Consider the following 9,924-nt stretch of genomic DNA (forward strand, 5'->3'; position numbering starts at 1 on the left):
TTCAGTGATGGTAATGTCAAGGGGCGATGGTGAGATTCACTCTTGTTGGAGATGGTCATTGCCTGGCACTTGTGTGACACAAATGTTAATTGCCACACGTCAGCCCAAGCCTGGATATTCTCCAGATCTTGCTTCATTTGAGCATGGACTGTTTCAGTTTCTGAGGAACCGTGAATGGTGCTGAGCATTGTGCAATCATCAGCGAACATCCCCACTTCTGACCTTATAATGGAAGGAATATCATTGATGAAGCAACTGAAAATGTTTGGGCCGAGGACCCTACCATGAGGAACCCCTGCAGTAATGTCCTGGAGTTGAGGTGACTGACCTCCAACAGCCACAACCACCTTCCTTTCTGCTAGTGTGACTCCAGCCAGTGGAGAATTTCCCCTCTGATTCCCATTGGCTCCAGTTTTGCTAGCGTTCCTTGATGCCACACTCAGTCAAATATGCCCTTGATGTCAAGAGCAATCACTCTCACCTCACCTCATGAGTTCAGCTCTTTTGTCCATGTTTGAACCAAGGCTGTAATGAGTTCAGGAGCTGAGTGGCCCTGGTGGAACCCAAATTGGGTGTCAGTGTGCAGGTTATTGCTAAGCAAATGCTGCTTGATAGCACTGTTGATGACCCTTTCCGTTACTTTACTGATGATGGAGAGTAGACTGATGGGGAGGTAATTGGCCGGGTTGGATTTCTCCTGCTTTCTGCGTACAGGACATACCTGGGCAATTTTCCACATTGCCGGGTGGATGCCAGTGTTGTAGTTGTACTAGAACAGCTTGGCTAGGGGCGTAGCAAGTTCTGGAGCCAAGTCTTCAGTGCTATTTCCTGAATTTTGTCAGGACCTATAGAATTTGCATCATCCAGTGCCCTCAGAATTTCTTGATATCACGTGGAGTGAATCGATTTGGCTGAAGACTGGTATCTGTGATGTTGGCGTCCTCTGGAGGAAGCCAAGATGGATCATCCACTCCCCTCTGCTGGCTGAAGATTGTAGCAAATTACTCAACCTTATCCGTGGCACTGATGTGCTGGCCTCCCCCACCATTTAGGATGGGGATATTTGTGGAACCTCCTTCTGCAGTGACTTGTTCAGTTGCCCACCACCATTCACGACTGGATGTGGCAGGACTGCAGAGCTGAGATCTGCTCCTTTAGCTGTGGGACCGCTTAGCTCTGCCTATCACTTGCTGCTTATACTGTTTGTCATGCAAGCAGTTCCGTGTTATAGTTCTGGCAAACCTGTTGTTATTCACTTTACCATTTACCATGATGATAGATAACGAATGTGAATGAAGTTTGCAATAGTAAACATGTGTTCACTCCCCTGGGAACTGAACCACATTGAAACACACACAGACAAAAACATGGTGAGTGACAGAGGCTTGCGGAGAGAGAAATGCCCAGAAAACAAGAATACCACCAACTTGGTTCAGTTATTGTTCTGTTCCTGACTGCAAATTTAATGAGTGCTTGCTAATGAATGGAGATAAAGGAACATGGAAGCGAAGCAGAACAGAAGTCATGGGAACAATTTTATTCCATTTAATCAACTGTGGAGGAATTTGAAGGAAGAAACAGAGAACAACGCAGTCGGCAGGATTCAAGCCTGCATGGGGAGACCACAATGGATTTCAAATCGAAGAACTTAACCACTTGGCCACAACTAAAGCTGCTGGGTAAAACAGTCATGTTGTTCAACCAAAATCATAGAATTGTTGCAGCAAAGAAAACTGGAATCAGTCTCACCTATTTCCGGTCACCACACAATTTTTATCAATCCTCCTCATTCTTCCGAACAAAATGAAACTCTGCAGATATCGGCTTTCCCCAGCGCATCCTGAGGGATTTACTGAAGAGACCGAAAGAAAGCGAATTAGCTGGAATTTTGACAATGGTATGATTTGAATATAATTTAAATTCAGTTTCTGAAACCACTCAACCACACTTACACAGTGAACGTCCCTTCAACCATTGCTTCGAGTGCGACCAGCCCTGAATTAGAACAGAACAACTGGAGCAGGAATGGAACCATTTTGCCCCTCCAGCCCACCATAGTATTGGAGAATCAGAGACAATGTTACATTTGGCCCTGGTCTGACGAACATAGGAGTAATGAACAGCAGGAGGCCATTCAACACTTCAAGCATGCTCCAGTTTTCAATAAGATCATGGCTGATCTGGTTCTGATCTCAACTCCACTTTCATGCTCCCCCACCAGAGACCCCTCCACCTCCACCACCGTGCTCCCCCCCCACCCCCACCCCCGGCATAAGCCTTGATTCCCTTGTCTGTCAAAAATCTGTCTAATTCTGCCTTGAATAAATTCAGTGACCCAGTCTCCACTGCTTTCTGGGGAAAATAATTTCACAGACCAACGACCCTTTGAGAGAGAAAAAAAATCTCCTCATGTCCGTCTGAAAAGGGAGAACTTTTACCCTTATGGAAACTAACTGACCTGGTCCCACTCCCCCGCCTTTTCCCCGGAGACCTGCATTTTCTGTCCAATTCTCTTTTGAAATCCGCGATTGAATCTGCCTCCCCCACATTCTCAGTTAGTGCATTCCAGGTCCTAACCACTCGCTGTGTAACAGAGAAACCCCTTTGGAATTGTACAATTTATTTGATGTTGCCTCTCCTCATTCTCCTGACCAACATGAATCACAGTTCCCTCAATCAAATTTCAGGATTGTTTTTACAGTTTGCAGGAGGAATCCCCGCCATTGTATCAGTTAGCAGAGCGGTCAAAACGGGAATTGAATCTAGGCTGGGGTGGATGAAAGCACTAAACCTTTCTGACTTCCAGTGAAGCCAAAGGCAGTTTACATTCGTACAGGAGCAACTGTGATACTAACAAAGAGGATGGAGAAGGACTTAGTTTGAGCAGTGACACTGCTAGAGGAATGGGAAGCTGGGATTCACACATCAAAGCAGCAAAGTTTAAAAAACGGCGCTGTCCAGCGTGGGGCTTGAGCCCATGACCCTAAAATTAAGAACCATCTGCTTTACTAACTAAGCCATCGATGATGCTGTTGTTTCACATACTTCCAGCCCAACTGGAAATCAAAGAGTGAGAAGGAAAGCAGAAGAGAAGTGACGGGTTTTGTAGATCCCACAGGAAAGAGACTCCAGGATCAGTTCATTGTGACTGTTCACACAGCAACAAGAAAACAACATTCTCTGAGGAGGGCCAAACCCGGGCAGCAGGAGTACGAGCGCCGAATAATAGCATGTTTAGTTCAAACACAGAAGACTTGTTCAGCTAATAACCGTATCGAGTGTGTTAGATATGAACACGAAGTGAACAGTGAAGTGAAATATCGCCACAAACTGTGGATGTACAGCTTCCAGTATCCAAAACCCACCAACGAATCAATGCGGCTCCTCTGAAACTTTCAAGGCAAATATTGATCCTTTATAAGGTTCCGTTGCCAGAACTATAAACAGTCCTCCAGGTGTGATCTAACCGGGACTTTGCATAGCTGTAGCAAACCTTTCTCGTTTTTCTATAACCGCCTCTGTAACAGTTTGTACAGCAAGGGGAATTAAATTGTATATATCGGCTGAGAAAAATGAGGAGATGTTTGGTCAGAATAAAATTCCTTTGAAAATTCCATTTGAAATGAACTTCATTTTTTTTGAAAGCTGTTTAAGAAGCCCCAGGCTAAGTCTTCATGTCATTGGGTCGGGGGAATTTTGTTAATGTTCACGCACTGAGCATGGACACGGCAGAAGCTCCTGCACCTCTTTCAATAATCTTTTTCTTCACTCAGGGTTTTCAAAAGGGAATTCGAAAATGAATTGAAAGTGTCAAACATCATGGTTATGCAGAAAGAAAACGAAATTGAGACTAATTGGAAAGAACATTGTAAAAAGCTGTTATTGATATGATGGGTTGAATGGTCTCCTCACGTGCTATGCCATGTTATGCTGACATTATCAGATTAATTTGACGACAGCATTTCTAAATCTGCCACCTGAATTCCATTTCCGAAAATCAAAGGCCCAAAGTGCTGCTGCAGGACCTCACGGTTTAACATGATGTGTAGGTGCCTCTGGCTCTGTCAGGTATTGTTCTGTATTGGAGTGGTTATCACATGTGAAAGGTCCCCACTTTGAAACTGGGCAGAAACATGATCAAAATCTGTTAATTTAATGGTAAGCAAATATCCAAAAATACACGTTTGATGCTAAATATTAAGGGAATACAGTGTCTCACAGCCACGTGTCCTGCCAATCCGTCAGTCAACGTCACAAAAGCACACCATCCGCTCATTGTGACGTTGCTGGTTGTGAGAGTTTGCTGAGCACTAATTGGCTAAGTGTTTCCTACATCACAACAATGGCGACACTTCAAAATGTCCTTCATTGTCTGGAAAGCGCTTTGAGACGCCCGCTGGTCGGGAAAAGCGCTGTAAGCATTGACCAGGAGGCAGGGCTGTAAGGTGCTATATTCAACAAACTTGAATGAACGAAATGTGTTAATTTTTCTGCCCGATTTCGAACCACTTGTTAGGCAAACGTAATAACCACTACACTAAATACAAGTCTGTCTTTCTTTAATTATCCTAAATTCCAGTCCTCTGGCTAGTGACCCCCGTCAGTGGAAACAGTCTCTCCCTATCTGCTCCTTCAAACCGCCCCGTCCCCGTTGCCCCCACCCCCATCATTTTGAGCAGCTCCATGAATTCTCCATTTAACCTACATTGCTCTAAAGAGAACAAGCCCGGTCTCTATGATCTCTCCACAAAACTGAATTTCCTCATCCCTGGACAAGATGAAAGGCAGAGGATTGAGAGGAGATTTTGGAAAATATTGTCAGTTGGCAGGTAGGAAAATAGAGAAAGAACCAAACCAGAAACCCAGTCTCCAGCTTTGTGAATCTTTAGAAACTTATTGGGAACCAGAATCAGGGGAGAATGAAGGTTGAACTGCCCGACTGACCAGGGACAGTCAAGGCACCTTTCTCTTCTTTAAGATGCTGGAACATTGACTCTGATGTTATCAGTGAAATTAACAGATCTGAGACATTGAAAGGATTCTTGTTGCTGCACATCAGGAATTCAAACCTAATATCAGCTTCGGGACAATCAGAATACTTGGTAACAGACAAGACAGCAAAAGACTCGAAGGGAGATGGCACCGGTTGTAGGAGAGCTGGTTCCCAGTGACATAGATGTCTCTGCAGTGGGTGGGATCAGACTGTTTCCATGTATCCACAATGAATATCCCACTCATTTAGTTGGGAAGAGTAAAGCTGAGAAAGAATAATTGTCACTCCAGTAGCGGCAACCTGAAGCTGTCACTTGCTGAGCCATTGGTTTAGGTTATCTTATAGAGCATTTATGCCATTGCCAAGTCTCTGTGGTGCAATTGGTCAGCGTGTTTGGCTGTTAACTGAAAGGTTGGTGGTTCAAGACCACCCAGGGGTAAAGCTGTCACTGTTTTCTCCCCATCATTAATGCTCTGGTTTGTTTCGGGCCTCTGAAATCACAAGAAAATCCTCCCGCCCCCCACCCCCAAGTTGCAAACTCGGCTCCCACATCAAGCTTTGTTTATGGATATTCATTTCAGATATAACAAAGAAAATTAACGATCATGTACCACTGTCTAAATCAATACAGATCTATGAGGCGATTGGATTGAAACAAACCCATCAATTCGTCGCTCCACGGTAACTGAGACAGGAAAAAGTAACAATATTCCAGCCCCACACTCTCCAATCACCCGCTGCCAGCAGAAACATCTTCTTATTCTGCTGAATGTAATCTTAAGAAATACTGAAGAGTGAATCTAACGTGGCTGCAAGATCCAGCATTCAGTTCACATTCAACAACAAACAGGAATGAGAGTGATGTAACTTTTCCACAGTTGTGACAATGTTTTTCACGAACATCGAATGGAGTAACTTACACATGGCGAAATGAGTGGGGAAACCACAACGCTACAGAACCATTTCCCTGCCTGGATCCCAGTGGAGCTGTCTGGAATGTTAAACGGTGACGTCATGCAGCAGCACTTTGGGTCTTTGTTTTGAAGAAATGGAATTCGGCTGTTCTCATTAGGAATGCTGGAGACAGACTGATCAACAATGTCATCATCAAATGGTACAGCACAGTAAGAGGACCTTCCACCCACTTTATTTATACCAACTTTTTACAAAGGTCTTGCCAATTAATCCCAAATTCCTTCTCTCTTTCCATGGATCAGAATTTTGTCCCTTTCAACCATTGCCAAATTCCCTTTTGTAGAAGGAGTTTCTGCAGAATCCATGCAGTTTACCTTAATGAATAGTTATCTTACCCAATGAAATTAAGAGTTGGACTAGGGTTCCTTCTCCAGTTTTCGATACAAACATAAGTTATTTATGCAATTCCTTTCATGGTGAACTTACAAAATATGTTTATTTTGATCAGACATGTCCTCAGTATTTCCTCAGTCATGATGACCATGAAACAATACACTGATTGCCGTACAAACCCATGTGGTTCACCAGTCATTTAGGGAATTCAATCGGTCGTCCTTACCTGGTCCGACCTGCATGTGACTCCAGACACACAGTGATGTGGTTGATTCTCAACTGCCCTCTGAAATGCTTTAACAAGTTACACAGTTGAAGGGCAATTCGGGATGGGCAACAAATGCTGGCCAGTGATGCTCATGAAAGAATGAAGATCCATGATGAAGAGCGATACAAAGTGATGTTCTACCATCTCTCCCACTCCCTCATGTTCAATCACAGTATCAGTTGCATCTATCTTTAGGATGATGCTAGTCTTTGGATCACACTGGTAGTCATCGTTCAGTCAGTAAGTAACTGTGAATTTGCATTAGTAAACTCATTAATTTCTGTTGTTACCTAAAGAAACTTATTTTTTGTGCCTAGTCAGTTCATCCCTCTTGATCTTGGGGGAGTTTTTTGAGGCTTGGCGAAGGGCAGATTTAATGTGGCGGTGAGATGCTATATTCAATTAATATTCAACAACAGATGTGAGTTATGGAACTTTCCCTCACACTTAGATGTGTGAATCTCGATAATGTTTCGACCAATTTCTAGACAGGGGACATTTTGCGTGTACGTATTAACCACTGCACTACAGAAACAATGGGCAGAACCACATGGACTGACTTAGAGTATCAAACCGTGCAGTCTTACCGCACTTCCGGATCCTGTCTTGTGGAAGTACAATTCGGCTGAAAAATATAGCCATGCGGCAGAGAAACTGACCTGAAATTAGAATCATAAAATGACAGAGCACATGAGCAGGTCATTCAAACACTTCTCACGTGTGTGAACTATCCTATTGCAATTCGTCTGATTTATTGTCTCTTTCTTATAACCATGCCTTTTGGAGAAAATCATTCAAAGCCTGGGGAAGTGCCAATGTCACATGGCTGTGAGATAATGTATTCAGCTATTATTTAGCAACAAGCGGGAATTGTGCAACTTCTCACAATTAGATGACTCAATTTTGATTACATTTCTCTCGGTTTTCGAACCAGCGACCTTTCACATGTGAAGTGAATGTGAAAACAGTACTTGTTTCTCTAATTATTTATCGGATATGGACGTCGCTGGCGAGGCCACTACAGTACATAAACAAATTGTGAGAAAAAGGCAAAGGGACTTGTATGGAATGTCAAACTGTGTAGACATGCTGCACTGCAAGATCCTGTTTTACAGGAATAGAATTGGAGTGGGACATTTTGGAATGCTGCAGAGAAATTGATCTAATTGTAAATTGACACAGCTCATTAGAAGGCCATTCGACCCATCGGGTATGTGCTTTCTTCCACTTAGTTCCAATATCATTCTCTTTCTTCATAACCCTGCAGTTTTATTTTCCATTTCAAATAATTGCCCAATCCCCTTTTGAAAATTCTGATTGAAGAAAACCAATATTGAAAGAGGTGCAGGAGCTTCTGCAATGTCCATGCACAGTGTGTGAAAATTAACAAAGTTTCCCTGACCCAATTACATGGAGAGTTCTGCTGGGGATTCATATATGGTCTTCGAAATAAAAAGAAATAATTAGAATAAAGAGTACTCCTCACTCCATATCTACAATCTAATTCCTCTTGCTGCACAACCTGTTTCAGAGGCTGTTTTGGAACAGAGGGAAATGTTTAATATAGATACACGAAGCCCTGGTTAGATCACACTTGGAGAACTCTGTGTAGTTCTGGGAACGGAACTTTTTCAAGGATCAATACTGTTTTGCAGCATTGTCCAACCCATCGCCCACTTTTCTCCGGAACTTGGTTTTATCAGCTAAACCATATGCTTCAGCGAGAGTTGAACTCGCGATCCCTGGTTTACGAGACCAGTACTCTAACCACTGAGCTATGGAGCCAACTACCAAATATAATGCAAGGAAGGTTGACCATATTCAGTGGACGAGGATCAGGACGACATTTGATAGACCTGGCAATGTCTGAGAGGGAGAACAGGAAGTTAAAAGATGCGACATGAAAGTGGCAGAATTTGATGTGTGTCAGTTAATATAAACTGACGCAGTGCCTGGTGAATTAAATACTGGCAAAGGTACGAGATTAATAAAAACAGAGACATGGACAAGTCCAGCAATGAGAGAGACATGGTATAGGATAATAACAACAGAAACAGGGAACTGTGTGATATGAATGGAGCAGCATTAACTGAGACAGGGTCCAGTTTGATAGACACGTGGCAGGTTCTACTGGAGTAATAGCTGAGACAGAGTCTTGTGAAATGCAATTAAAAACATGTTCTAGTTTTCTATAACCAGAGACAAGCTCTAGTGCAGTGCCAACTGGGGCATGGCTTATTGTAACTTTAGCCGAGACCTGCTTCAGTACAGTCATGACTGAGATAGTGCCAACTGTATTGTGGCCCTCGTCCAGTACATAAACAACTGTGACTGAGCCAGTTACAGAAACAACTGAGAGGTGACCTTCTCTAATATGATCAGAGACATGTCCTAGTGTAATAGAAACAGAGATGGCGTCTAATTTAATATGAACAGAGACAGTGACATTTGCAGTAATAATTGAGACAGCGCTTGCTTTATGTGATGTGAGCAATCATGGTTACACCGCCATCCAATGGTAAAACTTTACTATTACAGGTGTTGTGAAAATGTTGATTCTATTTTCTGTTTCTGAGATCAATGGTCAAAATCAGAAATAATGGAAAACCTAGTCAGCAGGATTTGAACCTGTACAAGTTAACCCCAATGGATTTCAAGTCCATTGCCTTAACCACTCGGCCACGACTACAAGCCTTGACAGTAGAACATATATATTTCATATATGAAATCATAGAATAATTACAGCAGAGAAAGAGGGCCTTCTTCCTACCCTGTCACTGCAACAACCCAATCTTTTCTCCTTAACCCTGCAATTTATGCTGTCCCTCCTCGTTCTCCCTCATTCTGCCCAAACTGGGAATGAAAGAGTGAGAATGAGAGAGGAAGAGAAGTGATGGGTTTTGTAGATCCCAGGAAAAGAGAATCCAGGAACAGTTCATTCTGTCAGTTCACACAACAACAAGAAAACAACATTCCCAGAGGAGGGCCAGGAGTGGGAGCGTGTTTAGTTCAAACACAGAAGACTTGTTCAGCCAATAACAACATCGAGTGTGTTAGACATGAACATGAAGTGAACAGTGAGATGAAATAGTGGAATAGTTTCTTTACCCAGAGAGTGGTGGGAATGTGGAACCCGATGCCACAGGGAGTGGTCGAAGTGAATTGTACAGATACATTTCAGTGGAAACTAGGCAAGAACTTAAGGGAGAAGGGAATAGATAATTACAATTGTAGATTTAAATGAAGGTAATTTGGAGGAGACTGAAGTGGATCATAAACCCCGGAGCGGACTGGTTGGACCAAATTCCCATTTCTGTTTCCTCCATCCTGTGAGAATAATACTAGATTCTGCCGC

At 43.1% G+C, this 9,924-nt stretch overlaps 2 non-coding genes across 2 annotated transcripts; both read right to left on the minus strand.

Moving 5' to 3' along the window:
- Positions 1–8,281: 8,281 nt before the first annotated feature.
- Positions 8,282–8,354, minus strand: trnat-cgu. Its single transcript has one exon. It is a non-coding gene; the product is annotated as a tRNA-Thr (tRNA).
- Positions 8,355–9,176: 822 nt separating this feature from the next.
- On the minus strand, positions 9,177–9,258 carry trnas-uga. The gene has a single exon. It is a non-coding gene; the product is annotated as a tRNA-Ser (tRNA).
- Between the last annotated feature and the right edge of the window lie 666 nt (positions 9,259–9,924).

The sequence above is a fragment of the Carcharodon carcharias genome (genome assembly GCF_017639515.1).
Source record: "Carcharodon carcharias isolate sCarCar2 chromosome 27 unlocalized genomic scaffold, sCarCar2.pri SUPER_27_unloc_6, whole genome shotgun sequence".
NCBI lineage: Eukaryota > Metazoa > Chordata > Chondrichthyes > Lamniformes > Lamnidae > Carcharodon > Carcharodon carcharias.